Source organism: Vidua chalybeata, chromosome 13, assembly GCF_026979565.1.
Source record: "Vidua chalybeata isolate OUT-0048 chromosome 13, bVidCha1 merged haplotype, whole genome shotgun sequence".
NCBI classification, from domain to species: domain Eukaryota; kingdom Metazoa; phylum Chordata; class Aves; order Passeriformes; family Viduidae; genus Vidua; species Vidua chalybeata.
The window spans coordinates 14,304,898-14,326,705 of NC_071542.1; the positions used below are offsets into that span (position 1 = coordinate 14,304,898).

General features: G+C 41.3%; 1 protein-coding gene across 2 annotated transcripts in view; it reads right to left on the bottom strand.

The window, feature by feature from the left end:
- AKAP13 (A-kinase anchoring protein 13) overlaps nt 1-14,207 on the bottom strand; it is a 188,671-nt gene extending 174,464 nt beyond the window's left edge. For both annotated transcript variants that reach the window (XM_053954396.1, XM_053954395.1), the window contains exon 1: nt 14,150-14,207. The gene's annotated coding sequence lies outside the window, so the exon portion shown is untranslated. The remainder of the gene's footprint in view (nt 1-14,149) is intronic.
- Between the last annotated feature and the right edge of the window lie 7,601 nt (nt 14,208-21,808).

The window sequence follows — 21,808 nt, forward strand, 5'->3', positions numbered from 1 at the left end:
TATCTTCAACTTCCCACGAGTATGGTTCCACAAACACTTGCAGTAAGGCAGGTTGTATTATTCTCTTCTCTCTTGCCCAATAGTTGCTATTATTGGATCTGGCAAGGCAGCATGTGACTGAAAAATGCAGCTGCATTTTTGGCTCAGAAGGCTCTGCAAGAGCCTTTGAGTCATGAACCAAAAGGCCCACAAAAAAGCAAAATAGAAGAATGCAAATTCAGTTTTCTTTTCATTGTAAGCATGTGTCTCTACTGCATAGTCCTGATGCACATAGATGACAAAAACAGAAATCATTTTGAAGTCCCTTTAGTCAGGTAAGTTGGGCTCCCTCTGCCTGAGGCCACTTGACATAGAAACAGCATGGAAAGACTGCCACTGACCACAGAGTGTCTGAGCCACACAACATAGCACGTGCCCAGATGTGCCTCTGAGCTATGCTTTTCTACAAGCCTACAGTAATGGAGGGGGTTTTTGTGGTCTGGGTTCTTTTTGTAGAATTTGTCCCAAGAAGCTCAGCCTCATTCCCATAGCATAAGGCTGAGCTCTTCCACAACGTCGCCTTGTAGTAGAATATCCCTCACCTGCCTGTTGAACTGCAAATAAAGTTTATAGTGCAACACTTTGTCTAAAATGTTACAAATTGCTCTGCGTACCTAAATTACAGTTTAACACGTTCATTACTCTCACCTCTCATGCCTGATCAAATGTTTCAAGCTTTTTCCTTTTTGCAAATTAAAGTAATCCAAAAGCACCCCTTTTCCCAGACTGCCGGGAGTGGGAATGACAAACAAAAGACAGAAGGGAGCGTCTGGACTGCGGACTGCAGAAGAATGTCTCAGGACTTCTCTTTATCACCAGCTCATGGATTCTGTCAGCAAGAAGCTATTCCCACACTACTTCTGCGGGCAAGCAGCAGCCCAGCTCTGAGCCAGCTAAACAAAAGCAGGCTGGAGGAGAGCAATGGAAGGGGAAAACAAGGCACCAAGAATAACCCTTTAGTCAGGATAAACAGCACAGATCCACTGAAGTTCCCATCCTCTGAAGAGGTTTTGGATGGATAGAACACGACAGGAATGAACACTAAAGGTGCACAGAGGCAAAATAGCACAATGCTGCTCATGAACCTACCAGAAATGCTGGTTCTCCCATGTCCAGCTGCTGCATTAATAGATAATCACCTTAGAAAAATGATCCTTTATGTCCTATATTCTTCCAAAAAAAGTTGAAAAGGCAGCAGCTTGTGCTTCTTCCCATTTAAATTGGGTCCCATAAGCACCCTAGCTCTTACTAGCATCACTCCTGTTGAAAACCAGCTTTGAACATTGCTGTTGGACTCACAAACTTAGTCCACATCAGCACCCATGATGATTAACCAGCAAAATAAGCATGTCTTGCCTCTCAGGTACACTGTGTTCCTAGGGAAATGTTGTTACAAGACAATGCAAGACAGAGGTGAGGACTGGAAGGAAAGTTCCATAAGGCAGACAAAAAATCCTTAAGTGACTTTTGATAGAGAATTTTCCAGCCCTTTCTGAACTGGAGTGACAGGAGGAAAAAAACATTAAGTGTCATCCTGCATCTTCAGAGAGCAAGGAGTGGAACATGAGCAATAAGAGGAAAGTTTCTCAAAGGTCACCAAATGCATCACCGTTGAAATGGAAATGATGAGTATCCAGGTTGTTGGTTCAGATAACAGTTGTTCAGATATCCAGGCTGTTGGTTGTTGTTCAGATAACAGTCACGTGCAGTAGGATAGAGCAAGGTGTTCAACTCATGTAAAGAATTCAAAGAGTTTGCTCAAACACAGCAAAGAAATTAGAGTATAACCCAACACAGACACAACCACAGCACCTTAAGGAATGCACCTCAAAAAAGCACAGCTGTCATTAGGTTTGTTTTGTAACTTTTCCTCAGTTTGAGGACCCAGCTCTGGGTCCTTCGCTTCACATGAAGAGATTCCCCTCTCCAACTCATCACTCTCCTAAAATTACTGCTAGAGAAAGGTATGAAGGCTGATGTTGGATCTTTGGGTCTGATAGGTCCAACACAAGGTCTCTTTCGGGTGCAGGAACTCCCCATTCCCCCATGAAAAGGCAACTCCCAGCAAATTAATTCCAACTCCACCACCCTCTTGTATTGCATTACAGGGCTTTGCTACTCCTGTGCATTCCAAGTCATGGACAAAGTCAGGAACCTCCACCAATGCTCAACCAGCCGTGCTTGGGTTGGTTAGATATTATAAAACCACAGTACCTAAAACTGCCCTCTCAGGCACTCTGCGCCAGGCAGCCTACAAACACCTCTCAGAAACACTGCTGCATCTTGAAAGACATTGCTATCTTTGCCAGTGCTCTTTACTACTCCTCAGGAAATGATAGGCTCATTTTTCAGAGCGGTAAATTCCAATAAATTCTTCTTAAACTGGATGGAAGTCTGAAAGTTTAACAGACCTAATAAATTGTGTATTATTTGTATTACCAAGCCAGCCTTATACAAACAAATACATCTAAATTAAGACTTGAATCTGCAAGTCTTTCTCCATGTGAACAGGAGCTCTGACTTTAGTGGGGCTACTCCCATCAAGGAAAGAGGGGTCTTCTCTTTTTACACTATGTAAACCTTGGGAAGTTAATTCCTCCCACACAAAGCTCTCACACAATCCCTGTTACATCTTGCTCCTGGCTCATAGGTTGAATATTCATTTCCACACAGCTTCAAAAGGTGCACACTCCATCTGTAAGGTACTTTTTTCTTTTGTAAAATGAGAAATGTCCTGTGAATTGAAAGAAGTTTGGGTGGGTTTTTTTTGCATTCCCTTGTAACAACAAGATTTATGTCCTTTGCAATTAAAAAAATTATAGTCTAAAGGCATTGCTAAAACCTTTAAAGGACTATATTTAGGGACCGACCTGGAAGATGACTCCTTACCACAATCTCCAACACTAATAATTCTTTTCAGTCTAGGGCTCTAGGTAATGATTGTGCATCAAGGTCATGTTCTTGCCTGGACAAGTTTATTTGCTGTATGTTTTTAGTAACATACAGAGCACACATCTTAGAAAGTCACAGCAACAGAGCATAAATGCTGACAGTGGTCAGGAAAGAACACCAACTTTTCCAGTATTACCCATAAAAGTCTGCAAACATCATCCTGCATCACTATTAGTGCCATCTATATGTCTGCAAGAGGACTTCTCATGTGGCATCACTTATCATATAAAAAAAAAGGGACAATGCACACAAGGGTCACATTTGCACACATCTTCCTTATCTACTCTATAGGACCTGATCTTAAAGTTGCTCAAATGGCTCCAAGACTATACATTAAAACAGAAAAGTCACCAAATAATACCAGCAGCCTCCCAACACACTGTCCAACCTTGAGATGATGAACATCCTGTTTATTTCTTTCTGCAGGGCTTGGGAAGAAGATGGGAGAGAGAGCAAACAGCAGCAGACGCAGAGCCCACACTCTTGTGATTTCACTGGAGAGGGGACAAGTTACATCATAAATCAACTTTGTCTTAGGAGGCCGCATTGATAAATGTCACTACAGAACCTCCAAGTCAGTGGCACTTCAACTATTCCATAGTGCAATCTGATCACAAGTTCAGAAAAAACTACAGATGTAATTAATTCACAGGAACACTAATAAGCGAGCTTTATGGTTCTTAGATGCATCCCCTTTTCTTTCATCTTTACACATTTAATTTAAAATATCAACCTATGCACAAGCTTCTCAATGTGTGCAGTATAGACACCAGTGATCAGGTTTCCTAGACACTTTGATTAATTGCCAGTAACTTATGTCTTCAAGTATCTGATGTTTAATTAAAAAACAAGGATTAAGCCAAATTGGTTTGTTAGTCAGACCAAGGTCAGCTGATGTAAAGGGACTACAATCTTAACAGATTTTCCTTATTGCACTGCAAGGCTTGACTACTTTATTTCATTATGTGCAGAGGTCATGATAGAGCCAGCACTCAAATAAAAATTGTTCCAAGTCACTAAATGTACCCCAGGTTCTTGTAATTCTTCACGCAAATAAAGAGCAGCAAATGTTTATCCCTCTGTTTTCCCCAGCATTACTGGTTTACGTTCCTGTAGCTGAGGCAACCACACCACACCAAGCAGCTTTCAGCCTTTCAGAAAGATTAACTTCTTAAACAGGCACAAACAGCCAAGTTCAGCTCCAGCCAGCCAAGGTGAGTGGCAGACACAGCTCACGGACCAGAGCACAGCACAGGAGACCATGCGATGACCTCCTTGTTGAGATCATCTCCCCATCTAAAACTTCACTCATATCAAGGTCAGCTCTGAAGTTTTTAGATTACCCCAAGTTTGATTTGTTTGCAGAATGTCATTCCTTGCTAAACAAAATTCTGGAAAAAAAGTAAGTAAGAAAGAAAGAAGGTGGCAATGACTGCCTGGAACGAAGATGGAAAGGAGCACAGCAACAAATGCAAAAGGCATCCAGAGGAAAATTTTATTGCTGACAACGTTCATGACACCTCACAGCAATGCCAGGACCAAGGAATACTTTAAATTTGAAAAAAATGCCAACTTTCCAAGTCCTGCTGCACAGTGAACACCACAATGACAACAGGAATTCAAGCCTACATCTTCCAATAGACTGCAACTCCAGAACTCCCATGAATGTTGGGCACAAGTGAGCATAAATAAAAGCAACTCTTAGGTTTGTAACACATACATCAGTTGAACAAGTCCTAATCAAGTCTAACTAAAACTGTACTACCAACTTCCTCATTCCCTTTCTTCCTCTCCCATCCCTGGGAAAAGACATGAAATACAAGTTATTGCTGCAGTAGGCAAACATTAATAGTGACTGAAACCACTTAACCATCTATTCTTCCTTCCCTTCCCCTCATTTTTATTTTAAGAAAACCCACAGAACCCCCTCCCAAGAAGGGTTCCAGCATAACAGAATTTTTCATCCTTTGCTAGTTTGAGTATAGATCTAATTCAGGATTAAATGCAACTCAACACACACTTTATTTCAAGCCATAAATATCCAACATTAAGAGATGCTGAGAGAACTGGCTGACAGGTCAAGACAAAAAGAAAAACTAAATTCTTCCATACCATCCATGCCACGAGCTCACCACACAGAGGTAATGGCAAGGAGCTGAACCTGAGTACGTGGCAATTGATGGGGACTACTCACGTATATTTTTCAGAGATCTGCCAAACAGTTCAGATTTCACAAGGAAAACGCTGTGTCCCACAACTCAGCTCTACTCCTTTTCACTGAGCTCAAAGTGTGACCGACGGTAGGAGCCTGATCAAATTCCTTGCTTTATCCATGCTTGAATTAAAGCCTTGGCTCAGCAGACCAAGTTACATGAGCTTTCCCTCTTTCAGAGGATGCCGGCCATTGGTGCTGGTGCCAGCGCTGCAGGTAACACCAGCAAGTCCCAGGGAGCTTCAGTTTGGTTCCAAAGAGATTTCATCTCTTGGTGAAGCAGTTGGGATTTCTGCATCTCTTGTCAGACACTCCAGTGCTCTCTTTTCATCTGCCAATAACATACTCTTGAAAAATCCAGCCTATTCTGATCTGGGAAGTGGGAATTTCTTCAAATAACTAATCAAATCACATTCTCATGGGTGGGTTTCAGCTCTCTAGTACTGATGAATATCAAAGAAAAGTTTCAAAATGTTTACAGGTCAGATAGAGGCAATGCAAGTGCCTCACAAAGGCAGCAGTTGCCATTACAGCATGATGGTGCAGAAGGACCACTGTCCCTGGCCACAACAGCCACATCAGCTCCAAATGAACCTTCCCCAACTCTCCTGGAAAAGCACCTTCTCACTGCGTCCCTGCCACAGGGAGCACCTGCACACACATCCATCCGCAACCCCAGTGCAAGTCCAGTTGTTGCCCTTGAACTCTTCTTCAGCTCCAGGGATCTCCATGACCAGCACAGGGAGAACAGCAGCTAAGGCTCACCCAACTCCTCTCTGGGGAAGCAAATCAAAGTCCAAATGGTTTCCCTAAAGGGCACCTGCCAAACCTCTGTGCAGGGCCTGGGAGTGACACAAGGAAGGAAACAGCAGAAGGAAGATTTTGTTGGCTGCCAGGAACCAGAGCCCAACCTCATGGGTGTGGGGAAGAGCATTCCTGGAACAGGCCATGGGGTGACAATAATCTTCAAAGGAGCTTCTATGGAAGGATCATAGAATGATTTGGGTTGGAAGGGACCTTTAAAGAACACCTAGTTCAACTTCCCAGCCATGGGCAGGAACATCTATCCCTAGATCTGGTTGCTCTAAGCCCCCTCCACCCTGAGTTTGAACACTTGTGGAGCAGAACTGCTTGCTTCTTGAGGGACAGACTCACAAATTTGAGACAGGAAGGTGGGCAAGTGAAAGGCTGATGCCTTGGGTCAAATGGGAGGAGTGAGCAAAGAAGGGGAGAGCTGGGTCAGGAAGAGCCTGTGTGACTCAGCCATGCACTTGCACAGCAGGAGCATGGAAACCTCCACATTTAAGAGCTTGCACACGCAAATGCAGTATTTTACAATCCTACAGCACTTTTAAAGTGCTCCAAGTGCTTCATAATTGTTAATTAAGCAACAGTACTCACAAATCAGAAGCATAAGGCTGAGATTTAGCTATGTCAATTTTTAACAGTATGATAGCTATCATGGTTTAACCCCAGGCAGCAACTCAGACCCACACAGCCAACTCGTTCACTCTGCACCAGTGCGACAGGGGAGAGAACTGGAAGGGTAAAAGTGAGAAAATTCATGCATTGGGTTTAATAACAGGTTCATAGGTAAAGCACAAGCTGCACACAAGCAAAGCAATACAAGGAATTCACTTCCCAGTTCCCACGGGCAGGCAGGTGTTCAGCCATCTCCAGGAAAGCAAGGCTCCATCACATGATGATGATATGAGAAGACAAACACTGCCTCTCTGAACATCCTCTTCCTCCTCTTCTCCCAGCTCAATACACTGACCATGCTTCCATATGGTCTGGAATATCCCTTGGACATCTGAGCTCAGCTGTCCCAGCTGCATCCCCCTCCCAACTCCTTGTGCCCCAGCCCTGCTCACAGGTGGGATGGGTGAGAAGCAGAAAAGGCCTTGGCTCTGTGTAAACTCTGCTCCCTGAGTTATCAACAATTTCCAGAGCAAATCAAAAACACAGCCTCATATTAGCTACTATACAAAAAAATAACTCTACTCCAGCCAAAACCCACACAGTAACTTTGGGAACAAAAGCTACTTTTAAGCAGTCACATACCCCCAACTCTCCTGCCTCGCAGAGCCCGGGCTGTGTCCCACAGCCAGGCAGCGCAGCACTCACTGAAAGAGGCCGGTGTTGAGGATTTGAATCCAGACTCCTGTTTCATGAGGATTTGAATCCAGACTCCTGTTTCATGAGGATTTGAATCCAGACTCCTGTTTCATGAGGATTTGAATCCAGACTCCTGTTTCATGAGGATTTGAATCCAGACTCCTGTTTCAGAGCGTGCCCCGATGCCTCGCACACCGCCAGCGATCCGATCCCGCTCCAGCCAGCTCCCTAAGCCATGCCTTGATCGCCAGCCAAGCCCCACGCAGAGGTAATCTTACCAAAGTAACACCGGTATGTGGCCGTAAATTGGGATTTTGTGCTTGACTTGTGTTATCTGCCTCCTCTTGCACTTTGGCTGCACAAATTATCTTCAGCAATTTTATCTTAAAGCTCGTGTTGTACAGTACTGATTCCCCTTAAAAGTATATTTTTTTTAAATTTGCTTTTATTAGTTCAAGCACATTTGCCAAGTTTCAACAGACGACTTCTTTCTCAGCTGCCTAATTTCAAATTCACCTTTACATATAGCTTAAAAGGGGGTAAAAAGTCATCACAAGTAAGTGGGATGTGATGCTTAACATCAAGGTTTATGCAAATACACTTTAACAGTATCAGTTAAGGGTCAAGAATCATGAATTTACTCTGCAACATGGGAGAATTAGAAAGAAAAAGGATGAATCCTAGCCAAAACTTGGAAATATGTATACTCCTGATTAATACAAGGCTACTAGGAAAAAGCAGATGTGAAGTCACACCTTGTTTTATTCAAGGGAAAAACCAAAGTGTACAAGAGCCAAAAAGAACTTATTCTATGCAGTGGCAGACTCTGAAATACAGCAATATTACTCCTTCAACATTAATAAAACATGTTGTATACAGAGCTTTTTTTCTTTTCAGTCCTTGAAACCCTGCCAAGTCATAAGCTTTTTATGGGAACATTGAAATGAATGTTGATCAGAGCCATACCCATAAGAGTTTTAAATTTTACCACCACTTAGAGGCAAGGGCTTCCCCCCAGTCCCTCACGCATCTGCAAATCTGTACATCTTTGAAAAGCCTGACAAACTAAGAAAAACTCATACACCCTGCATCTATGAAGATACTGAATTCCCTCTTGGATTACCAGCTGAACTCAGGCCTTGAAAGGATTGTGAACTCCTCCACCCTCTAAAATGAAGTTCCTCAAAGACAAAATTTTACATTTTATATACAAAAAATAATAGCTACTTGGTAAGTGAAATTAGAGAACCAGAGGTCACCTCATTACCAAGAACACTATATTCTTTTCCCCATTCCTTCCCATCTTCATCAGCATCTGTTTTTTCCAAGGCCTAAGCTTTATTTTTCAAGAAGTTAACACTGGCTCGTAAAAACACAATTAATTTGGAAGTACAAGGCTCCTGGCACCCAGACAAGTAGTTGTTCATTCAGTTGCCGCATCTAACGTGACAGAGCTTCAACTGAGTTGGAAAACTTTATAAAATAAGGGGCCTCTTCCTATCTAATTAACACAGCAATGAAATTTAACAGTCTGGCACAGAAAATTTTTTCCAGCATTATGTTTTTGAAATAACTCATCTACTCCCACAGTCTACAAGACCTTTTACAACACACTAAACAGTAATTTACCCTTTCCAGCTTAAAGGGTTCAATTTGGAATCCTCTGTATCAAACCAACCAGGGCAGCAAAGATGCTGCACCACAAGACTGCACAAACATCTACTTACCCTGCATGATTTTACATCTATTCTGTAATTGTAGCACTAAAATCTATGTCCACTGCAATATATAAATTTTAAAAGCTATTAATTAGGTGCACTTATTAGGTGCATTATTATTAAATTGAACAGGGAAATGGACAAAAAGTACACAGGCTACATCCAAGTAGGTCTGTCTTTCAGGTCCCTGGGCTGGGAACTTGTGTTGTTTGTATACTGTCTTGATTTATGTTTATTTAAATAATGCCAAATATTAGTTTTAAATTTACAGTGATTGCTTTATAAGATGTCTCAAATACTATCAGGATAAAGAGCTTACACTAAACAAAACAGTTTGTTTATACTAGCAATGCATCTCATAGGAAATACTTAAAATCCCACATGTTCAAAGCAGGACAAAATTACAGCCTATCTTTCCGCAGAGGGTTGCTATCTCCTGCTACCAAGGGCCAGAAGGACCACATGCAGATCACAAGGCCTCAAAGTTCCAGTCAGGAGAGGCTGGTCTGCAGAACTTCAGTAAAGCTGAAAGTGAGTTTTAATGCTACCTTAAAATAACCATTCACACATGCAAACCAATTCCTGGTGCAGGTACTTAAGTGTGAAAGCAAAGGCAGAGCAACGCCTTGTCCTTCTCTGAAGTACACTAAATATTTACACGTTCCTATAAAGATGCCTCTGCATATCCAAGTGCTGTATTTTGTACTCTGGAACTGTGCTTGTACAAGGAATAGCAGAGCAAAGCCCTCCTCTACAGCTGATGCTCTTTTGTGCTGGGATCACAAATTGAAAGTGGATGAGATAAATACTTAAAATCATGGATCCATAGTGAAATCTCCTCAGCACACTTTACAGCCTCTTGTGTCCAGTGACTGCACGAATTTTCTCCTCTATATATAGACTGAGAAAATATTCCCCCAGTTTGTACACAAATGGCAGCAGGTCAGTTTTCAAGGGGAAAGAAGGAGAAAGGCAGCACTCAAAACTCTAAGGATTATTTACGAACAAGCTGAAGCCCTATAAACTTGGCTATTGAAGAAAGACAATCCTCTCTAGCTTATGCCAAGTGGGTCAGACAGAGGAAGAACCTCAGCAGTCTTCAAAGTCAAAGCAGATGGGGAAGTGAATAAGTGCCCATGTGAGCAAAGAGGAAACAAGATTCTACTCATTTTAGCTTGTTTCAGAGCTTCAGTTTTCTAGATACCATTGACTGACATAAGCAGAGGAGCTCACTTCTGTAACAAGTATTAGAATTGCAGAGTAATTACTTCAGATTGCTATAGATGCAAAAAAAAAAAAAAAAAAGTCCCAGTGTGTGCAGATTGAGGATGTTGCTTAGCTCAGTAGGAGGGAAGTAGGTGAAGTGGAAGAAAGGTTCTAAGAGGCAGAGAATGGGAGAAATCTTCCTTGCTTTGTAGCTATGAAAAAACCTCTTGGGATTCTTTATCATTAGTGTTTCAGTATCAGAGATGTAGCTGTAAAGTAGGTTCTATTTTAGAGTTAATTGTAGCTCTAATTAGTGTGTTTAAAAAAAAAAACACATAAACTTGCAAGTACATTTTTTACCCTTTTTGAAATAAAAAAGCAGCAGTCCACACATGCCACAGAATGACCATACATCACATTCCTTAAAAAGCTGAAGCTGACCTCTTGGTCCTTTCTCAGGCTTTACATCGCCAGACAAGATCTGGGCCAAGACCATTTTCATACACAGGGATGCATCTCTGTCTCAGGCTAACCTCATCATCCAAGTGGTGAAACCTAAAACCAGCTAATCTCCCCCAGGGTCATGATTGTGGAGCTGGGAATCCCTCCATCTGCCTCAGCAATATAAAAACATCACTGGCTGCAAAATAAACAGCACACGAACCACAGAACAATTGCCCCTCCAGTCAATGCTGCTCATGCCACCCACCAAGGACTAATAATTTTTTAAGAGATCCTTCTCCCTAAAAAATACTTCATACTTTGAAGAAAGACTTTGTGCAAATTGACAACACACAACTTCTTTTCAATCCATCAAAAGGAAGGACTCCCTCTCCAAATTTCTGGGAGTTTTGCAATCAGACAGAGCAAACCTTGAAGAACCACAGAAATACTTTGAATGAAGAACTTTTAAACTGAGCTGGGAACAGTGGAAGAAGGAGCCTTCAGTGCTGCAGCTTGCTAGGGAGACACAGAAGCCAAGGACATGCCGAGGAGATGCTCATCTTCCAAAGAAAATATTGCTAAGAGAAACAGGCATCCTTCCATCACTTATTTTAGGAGGTGGCTGCTGAGCTGCATCAGCTATTCCACTGGTGTTTTCTATTCCATGAGTGTTTTCTGTCCAAGACTTCTGCTGGAAGAGCTAGATCTGCAAAACTTGTAAGAAAACTTAACAGAAAGAGGCACTGAGGGGTTGAACAACACCAACCCACTTGGATACACACATCTTCACTTATTCAAACTCAAGTGATCTGATATCCAGGGTGGGTCATGTGGGGCACAGTCAAAATAGAAATATGTATATGAAGTCTTTGCTTGTTTTTCTGTGTGTGTAACTATACATCAAGAAATTTGCTAAAATGAGAGGTATGAAGGAGAGGAGAGAGGCTGTACTATGAGTAACAGCAAGCAGGGGGAACTTCAACTACAAGCTCTTTAGCTTTTTTTCCTATTACTATTTATCATACATGCTGAAAAGTTAACTACCTTGCTTTAGGTAACTTTTTACCATGACAGCTATTCCTTTTAGCAGATATATCATCATTCTCACAGCAACTTCAGATGCTTTAAGATGCAAAGCGAGGACTCCCCCGAATCCTTCTCCCCACTAAAAAAGGTCCAAACACATTAACCTTGAAGGACCATGCAAAGTTGCATTTGCTGAAGTCAAGCCTTTCTCTGCATGCTAGTGTAGTTGGAGGAATAAAAAAAAAAAAAGATATACAAGGTAAACTCATGCTGGCTTTTTAACACCATCTGCACAAAAAGGATTTTTTTTCTATGCAACATGTACAGTTGACCTGGGTTAACACTGCAGTGAAAAGGGATCACCTGATGAAACAGAAATACCTCCCTCCAAACTATATTGCAGGAATTCCAGCCAAGCACCCCAACCACAGCAAACAGTAAGAGCTTTCTGGAACAGCACACGTTCTGTGTCAGCAAAGCAGCATTTATACAAAACTCAATTCAAATAAAGGAGCACCGACCCTTCGGAAAGGGTACGGCTTCATCAGGCTCCTAGCACACCAAGGACCACCAAAGATACTCCAAGCACTGCAAAAAACTTATTATATAAAAAGGAGGAAAACAATGTCAGCCTTGTACATGTTTTGTTGCTGAATAATGACAGTGTTTACCTTCCCAGCCTAACACATTACTGCTCTGGACCCAACTTTAAAACAGAGTACATGACAGAATTAATTATGCCCTTTCCTCTTAACTACCATTCCCTGGTTATTTATTAGTTCAGTCTGCATATATTCATAGATGTGTCTAATATACAGTGTTAAAATGACTCAAAACTGATCCCTAAATACTCCCCTCATTTGCAGAGTCCTCTCCATCCTCTGGACAGGCAGTGGCATCAATAAATACAGCCTCAGTCTGTAAATTAGTCACTGCTCAAGCAGCTGAGGGAGACATGGGGGAACCTCAAGAACAATGCAAAGGCATGTCTCAAGAGCAATGCAGTGCTGGATCCCAAGCAGCAATCTATCTCAGACATGCTCTCAGAGGGCTCTGCTAAGGAATTTTCCACCTTTTTGGCTCACTCACAGTTTGGAGTCCACCAGCCCATCCCCATGTGTTTCTGGATAAGACATCTACTCCACATAAAATACCCTGAGTTCAGCACTCTGGCAAAGGAATGGCAGATAGATAAACTCCAGTGAGCTACCTAAAAGGAAAACTAAAGAGAACTCAAAAGCCTCTCTGCAGCTGTCTGTTTTCACTCTCCTAAAGTCCTCCCTGAAGAGGGATAAATACCAGGGAAAAGCAGATAGGAGAAGACTTCTGGTTTAAGACAATCTATTTTATTTCACCAAGGTCCCTCATCTCCAGGAGAGAAGCTGCCGTGCTTCATTGGAAGGAGATTGAAGGAGATTGGAAGGAGATTGAAAAGAAGAGAGGGTGGGTACTGCAGAAAGCAGAGACAGGAGAAAAAAGAAAAGCCTTTCACAGACACTTTGCAAAGAGCTGCAGCACTTTTGACAGGGTAGATGTTAGGATATTATATTCCCATGTGAACTCTGCAGTTGCTTTTGGTTCCATCCAGGATCAACAAGCAACTCCAACTAACACATCAAATTAGCTGTATGTCTAGGGATTGACTTCTTGTCTTGCATCAGAGGTCAATCAAGTCTTCTCTCCACCACAAAGAAAAGCACAATACATTTTGGTACAGCAGCACTTTTAGCTCTTCCACCCATCCTCCATGGCACTGCAGCACTGGATTTGTGCTCCGAATGCCCCAAAGATAGACAAAATTTAGAAACAGACAAGACCAGGTGCTTTCAATCAACACTCAGATCCTGTCAATGACCAATTATGTGGAATCTGCATTTTAGAGGTGTAGATGGGGTTCAGAAGATCAAAGGGGGGTGTTTTGTTCATGTTCTCCTGTCTTTTGAGCTAAAAAAAATACAGAACTCTCAAGTTTCTTATGATTTTTCCATATTAGAAGCTCCTGCCTAAGGGTAAGAGGGAAAAGAAAGGGATGGAGGAAGAGCAATTTTATCTAAAAACCTGGAAGTATGAAGGTTGCATTTCATAACAAAATTATGTTATGTGACAGCAACAAGTTTACTTTCCAGTGGAAAAAAAAATGCAGAGCAACTCTTGAAAAGAAATTATAAATTGATGAGATTATGCAGTGATATGCAGATATAACCTGTATTTCATTATTCTGCACGATGTCCACTTCATCTGGTTAAATGAATAAATGAGGTCCTTATGTCATACTAGAGGCATTACCCCACTTTTGTTTACAACATCTTTCTAGCCTTTAACCACAGCACACGGAACACAGCTGGCTGGCAGCTCCCAACATGCAAAAGAAGTTAAGATAGGGGAAGTGATTCTAAAAAAAAATCCACAGGAAAAAAAATCTTGCTTCACTTACCTAAGCAAAGTTGTCATTAGAGAGTTTTCCAGTAATAAAATCCAAGGAAAAAAAAGCCTGAAAAAAACATAGAAAAAGGCAAAGTTTTAGTACATAGGATATTACTCTCACTCGTATTTTTTTCTTGGGAATTGGAAAAGTCAGTGATTTAAACAAAAAGTAACTTCACTCCATTAGTTGCCTTTCTGATAGTTATTTGTAACAAAAAGCTCCTCCTCAGACAGTGAATGTATCAGAAACAATAGGGCAGATTTTTCACTGCTGCTGCCAGCATTATACCAGTGCAATTCCCCAAATGTCAATCACGTCAGGCTGCAATAAAACTAGTGTTATCCAGCAGTCAGGCCTAAGGCAATTAGCTAAACTGCCCCATTTAGATTTTCAGTCATCTCTCCCTCCCACTGAGCTGGATTATCAGAAAGTTTGGACCAAGTTGTGGGGTGGGAATCAAGGAGTCCCACATGTTCACATACAGAGTAAGGCTGAAGGTGGCCAGAAACAAAAATGTTGCTTATAAAAAAATACCCTAACCACCCCAAAGCTAATTGAAAAGACTGAGGCAGAATCACACATACCAATATTCAGAAAGCTGGGAAATACAAGACCTCATTATACGCAAAAAAAGAAATCCAAAGCAAAGTACAAGTTACTGGCAAAAATGGCATGTGGCCATGACAGGTTTCACCAAAATCACTGTTACCAAAAATCCCAAAAGCTTGTTGAGACTCATGAATGCAGACTGGAAGAAAAAAAAAAAAAAAAAAAAAAGAAACCACACACCCAAACTAACTGAATATGGATGACTGCAAACCTCCAAATCAAAGGAGGAGTTGACCACTGTTTAGGAGGAAGAAATCATTGCTTGTTCCAAGATTAAAAACTTATAATTCTGGCCCCAGCTGAAGCACTATCATTCACTAATCTGCTGCAATTTAGTCGGGCTGATCCCCCGCTCAGACAGACGGGGCATTATCAAAAGTTCCTCCATTCATTTTGCTTCCTGTTAGGCAGTGAAAGCCCCTTTTATACCCTCCTCCAGAGGCTGCTGAAGCCAGGGAAGACTTTCCGATAGAGAAGATAAGGTTGTTGGATTTATTCATGAGAGGAGGAAGGGAAGTTGTACAGGCTGATTACAGCTGCTCCAAAGCTGAAAACTAGAGGTTTGGAGAAGGGAGGTAGAAGATGATGGATTTCTTATTAAATAAGCATTACACCACTACCATTATTGTTAGAAGTAGCATTAACTCTCCTGATACTCAACTACAGAACTGAGATTTTACTCTGAAATTGGCATCATCAAATGTGCACATGTGAAATAATTAAAAAATACACAGACAAGGCACAATGTGGTATTTTTCTGGAGATTGAGTAAATAATTTTTTTTAAAAATAGAATACCTAAGACCAAAGGATAAACTAGCCAGAGTCAGAGGGAAGACACTAGAAATGGTCTCCAGATTGAGACTGTTCACATATCATTTTCAGGGTCAGATCTTGTTCTTATTGTCGACATGAGCACTCTCAGACTTCAATGGGGTAGGACGGTGATTTCCACATTACTTAACATGTGTCAGCAATTTTGAACAGTTGCTTTGCAGATTCTTAGAGTAAACCAAGCAAAACCTCACCAGTGAGAGCCCAGTACAGTACTTGGCGGATGAAAAGCTGCCTGGAAACTCTATCAAGTCTCTGAAAAACATTCGCCCATTAACGTTCAATCTGGTATAATTAGAATAGTTTTTAAATGCAACAAGATGGAAATGAAAACAAAAACACATTTCTCAAGTTTAAATAGGTCGAGCCAAAGCAGCAAAGCTCTAGCAGAAGTTAGGGCTAACAATGATGGTTGTAGGGGTAAACCCTGCCTCTTCCTTCCCCTCTCCCAAACTATTCTTCTCCACACGAAGGAGCAAAATAAACAAGAATCAAAATATCCACAGCAGAAAATCACAAGCAGCTTTAAAAGAAAGAAAATAACTCAGCTATACCTTGTCATTACTCCATCCAGTCCAAATACACATCAAGTCTTTAACTGTTTTCCCCTCTGACAATGCTAAATGAGATAGAAACAAGCAAAAATTATATATATTTTTTTAATATACTATTATGTGAGTGGGAAAACTTAAAGGCACCACTTTGAATTAGACAAGGATGGAGTGTAAATCCCTATTGGGCAGAAAGAGTGAATAACCAAATCTAGAACAGCATGAAGACCCAACAGAGATGGTTCACAGGTCACCACAGGGAGGGTGAAGCATCAATGGTACTTATGTAAATGGGGACAGGCTGACAAATTAAGTCTTGCCTAGCAGAATAATCATACACAATCAAACAGCATCAAGCCACAACAAAATCCAGAGCTTATATTGATCCACCTCCTCCTTTAGGTTATTTTATATATGCTAGACATACCTTGAGCACAAATCAGTTTGCCCAGTGGTCACATTATTTCTTCTCAGTGATCAAAGAATCAGCGAATGAGGAGACAGCAGCCTCTTTTCTACTCTCACCCCAGCCTGCATCTATGCAGACACATCCACTTCAGGCAAAGCTCAGCTGGCACCCCCTCTCCCCCACTTTGTGCTGCAGTGGGATCTTGCCTGTTGTAACCACCAACTTCAATCATAAACCACAGCAGACTCTGCAAACGCTCAGATTTAATGGGTACCTCAGAAAAAGTGCCATGTCTCAAATTCCCCCCATAATAAATAAGGTAATATTGCTCCCCTGTCTTCACAGACACTTTGCAACACAAATCTGAAGGGACAACAAACTGTTATAAATCTCCAACGCACAAAAGCAATTTTACATGTTTATCTGCAGTTTCACACTATGAATAAGGACAAATTTATCAAAGCACAACGGGTGTTTCCTACAGTGGGAACGTCATCATGGGATGACAAGACAGCCTGCTTGTTCTGCATGTTTGGTAAGATTGTTGGGTCTTTCTCATCAAAAAACTCTTGTTACACCAGTATTTAATTAAAACCAAGCAAAAGTCCACCCAAAATTTCCCACTTGTTTTAAGGTCCAAGGAACCCACAGTGGCAAGCTAGAGCTGATACTGCATCACAAGGAAATGAAGAGGCATGAAGGAGATTTTCCTTGGTGTTTTCAGCTTAACAAAGACCCAACTGCAGCAATGCTACAGCTGAGATGCAAGGGAGTCAGACCAAGTCTGAACACTCTTCCTCCCACTCTAGTTGACAGACTACAGGAACACCACAACCACAGGCCCAGGCCCACTGGTACGGTGCTGGATACAGCTCATTTTGTTCAGTGGAAATATGACTCTACATATATGACAATTTCAGGAAAGCCAACAAAAGAACAGGTTTACTTGGCTCCTTCTGCAAAGTCAAAGCTGGTTGTTGTGATGATGCCAGGGTTTGGAGGTCAGTTTGGGCTTTTTTAATAACCTCAAAACCTAAAAGTTCCTACTTTTAAAGACCACCTTATGTTTCTCATGGGCCTGGGTATGGATATCCAGATGCACAGCTTCTAGCATCTGTACTGTCAGTAGTTACACTTGGACTAGCTGTGACTGAAGGCAATGGAAAATTTCAATAGTAGTTTCATTGTCACACAAGTCTGCAATTCCAGATTTCTGCACACATTGCAAGGGGCAACTCTCAATGGCATTACCAGTGGTTGTTAAAGGTGGCTGCAGCAAAGTTCAGAGAGAAAAATCAGCAAAGAAATCCAAAATTCAGAGAGCAAACCCTGCACATGCAAATCAGGCTTTGCAAACTCATGACACACTGCAAGAGGAGGGATTTTCCATCTCAACTCCAAGCACACACTGCAGTGCCAGGAAGGTTAGAGGACTGCCAGAGCATGCACAGGAGGAGGTTTGTCTGCAAACAGAATAAACAGTCTTGACTAAATTCTTGTAACCAATTAAGCAACAATTCTCCACTGAGAAAACAGCATCTCCCAGCTCCCTGCCTAATCCTCAAATCCTGCTTCTTGAGCTGGCTTTAGATTTTTAAGTCTTCAATTTTTCTTCAGAAGCAGAAGACAAATGGATGCCAGTTCTGCAGACAGCCTGGTTGCAAGGCTTTCATTTGCCTTTTAAAGACCATCAGTACTCAGAAGTGACTTAACACTAATGAGCTTTCGCCAGCAAGTCTGCAAACATTAATACATGTGAGTAGGCATGCTAAATCCACTCAAATTACCTATCTGCAAGGCTCTCCTCCAGCCTGGACTGGACTTCAAGCCAAAGAATGATGAAACCTGGAAGGTAACTATGGATTTTCTCTCATCTGCATCCCTTTGTTAAGCTACTCAGTGATGTTAAGCAGATGCATTTTGAATGTGCTGGTTCATCTCATGTAAAGGGGTGAGAAAAGGAAAAAGAGTCAAAATAGTACTTATCTAGAAAAAAAGCAAATATTTTAAACTAAGTACTGCTACTGTTTGCAGAATGGCCTGTAAGAGAGATATAGCTGGAATTCCTTTAAATACATGTGTTCAGTTTTTAAACTGCAAACAAGTCAATCTGACAAACCAGCTCAGTTAGGATTGCTCCAACAAAGCCAAGGGTCTCGCCCCCCACCCTTTTCCTAAGTAAGCCAGCACAAGTTTCTGGCATGGGCACTGGTGTGTGAGATTTTAACATTCCCCTTTCCATAAACAATCATACATCAAGCTCTAAAAATTTGCTTCACAGAAACATTTGCACTAGTAAAACTCAATTATTCTAATATTTGTATGACACATGCAGGAGGGGTACATAAAAAGGTTATGGTGAGCTCATTTAAGAATTTAAACAAGAACTTGATAAAAAGGTTTTGAATTATTCACTCAGCTCAACTATTAAATCAGGCTTCCAAAAGAGTCTTTAAACAACAGCCCAGAAGATGCTGTATTTATAACAAAAAGGCAGCACTGAAGCCATCACACTGTCTCACAGCACAAACCATTCATAATTACAGTGTAAATGCACACAGGCACCATACTGTGCCTTGGTCACAATCCTGCCAGATTAACTGGACACTTTAAGCATTTATACAAATATTCCTGTCTGGAGAGGCAGCACCACTTCTATCTAAATATCTTAAGCGCTGCCTTTTAGGCTAAGCAAGAGCAATTTCTTCAAGAACATCTGAAGCTGAAACACTCAGGAACAGTACTAAGCCAGACAGAGACAATCTTTTACAAGTATTTATTTACTTTTATTCCAGTCCATTTGGGCTGGCACCAAGTATTTTGCTATGCCCCTCAAAGCTTCACAGCCAAAATCAAGTGAAGACATCACCATGCATCTCAGTTACAAACTTCCATGCTAGGTTTACACACAGCACAGCAATTTTCTCAGTACTTGCTGCTCACACACACCCCAAACCTTTTTTCCAAACCTCGGGGCCCACTTGAAATAATGGCCATCTCTAGAGGGAGGAAAAACAGAGGGCTTGGAAGAGATGAGTGATGCTTCACTTCTCTGTTACACACATCCTCTCACCACCTGCTTCCTTTCTCCCCATCCCTTTTTCTTCCACCTCACAGGCTGCTCTTGGTAGTTCAGCTCCATGAACATGAGCCAAGATTTCCTCTCAAAATAACTACTCCAAGACCATTTCAGCAATGAGCATCACCCTCAGAAACATTCCCATCTGCATATCATCGTCTCTCCTTCATCAGTCTGCTCCCAAATGAATGCATGGGCTGGTGATACAAGGTCATGAAGTCGTGGAAAAAAAAGCAGGATACCCTCCCACTGCATCCAGCCATGCTCCCAGAGCAAGGGCAGATGAGTCAGGCTCCCAATATAGCTGGTTTCAGGCATTTCTGGCAGCATTATTTTAATGACAGTATTTAATTTCCTTCAGACACCTCACTGAGACAGCTCAAGTTAAGTATTAATGAAGTGCTTGAACACTCTCAGTGTCCGGAGGAGACAGGGGGTGTCACCTAACCAGCTGCTCAAGATTCACACTCAGCTGCTCTGGTCACCAACACAGCCAAGAAAAGGATTTTTGCATCAAATGAGCTAAGGAAAGATTTGGGTGTGAGAAGCATGAGGCAAAACAACCACAGTAACAAATACCACTGAGCCCTGAGCAGAACCAGCAGCACATCAATCTAAGACAACCATAATCCATTAAAAACAAATAAAATCCTAAGAGTATCTTGCCATTTTTGAAGAAGTGGGGGTTTGGATGGTTTTGTTTTGTTGTTACAAAGCCAAGCCATTGTAGCAGTGCTATCACCAACACATCTCCTGAAACTCTTTTACGTTTTTCAATCCTTTAAATTCAAATCTGCTGATGTACTTTCTCCAAACCTACATCCCATCTCCTCACCCACATGTTCTTACAAATCTATCTATTTGAGGCACTGGTCTTCCTGGCTATAGGTAAGGCTCAACACCTGCACCACTGCAAATGTGATTATGGCAAAATACCATGGCTATTTGCAGACTTCCTGTTCATCAAATAATATTAGTGTACCTTCGCCTTGAGCAATTATTTACAGAGCTGGAAATCCTGAAGCAACACTGGAGATCACAGAAGCATTCTGCTGTCCACCCCTCCATTATGCAATGATGCTTCGTGTTAGCTTTTGGAAGTACTCAGAGGGGAAAATAAAATCATCAGAATAATTCTTTATAAATCCGTCCAATGAAAAGGAGAGGAAAAAAAAACATAAGTCAGTTAAAACTCTGCATTAGCTTACTCCAGTTGAGACTGGAAGGCATTTTACACTTCAGCTGGATTGGCAAATTCAACTTCAGGCTCCAACGCAAGCTTCAAGTCAAATTCCTCAGCAGAGAAAAACCCTTATTAGCCTGTCTTCACTGTAATTTTAATCTTACTTAATTCTGAGTATGTAATTTATGTTAAGAATAACCCACTTTTTTCAGAATGGGATATACTGCATGCAGAATTAGTCCCTGGCTAGCACAGTTAAGGTTTCCCTTAAAGAAATAATTTTTTATATATTGACAGCAAAGGAAAAAAAACACTCTAAAAAAAAAAAAAAGCTTTCATAAATGCATCACAGATGGCTGTATTAATTCACCTAATATATCCCTAAACCATCAAAACCCGGCCATGCAGCCTCACCTCAAACCAGTGTTATGTGCTAGGAAGATGTTTGATCTATTTAAAAACTGACACTTCTTTTTCACCACTCACACGAGGGGTGAGAGAGGGGAGAAAAACAGCTGGTATTCCTAGATTTAAAAAGGAACAAGAGCATCCCTTTTCTTCTCCCATCCATTCTTCCCAATTAATTATTAAAAAATAAAAAATAAATTTTTTAAAAAATCACCATGAAAACACCTTGTAAGGACAACATCTCAATTTCATGTTCCACCAACAGGACAAAATTAATAACAACTTCTCTAGCTGAAATGAAAACAACTTCAAAGAACGGTCTGAAATTTACAAAGTAAGCTTTAGAGTCCAAACTGTCAATGAACCTGGTCCACAATACCCACCCATACCAACACAAGCAGTATTTACATCCTGTAGCCAACCTAAAGCTCAGAAGCCCCAGTTACTATCTCTCCCAATCATGAAACATTCACTACGTATTTCCTGCATTATTTGCATGGTTACTTAGGCTTTGGGGTTTTGTTTGCATTTTTTTTATGGTCACAAAGTAAAAACCTAGTAAGATCTCCCACCCAAGCTCAGAGGAAACTCCAAGT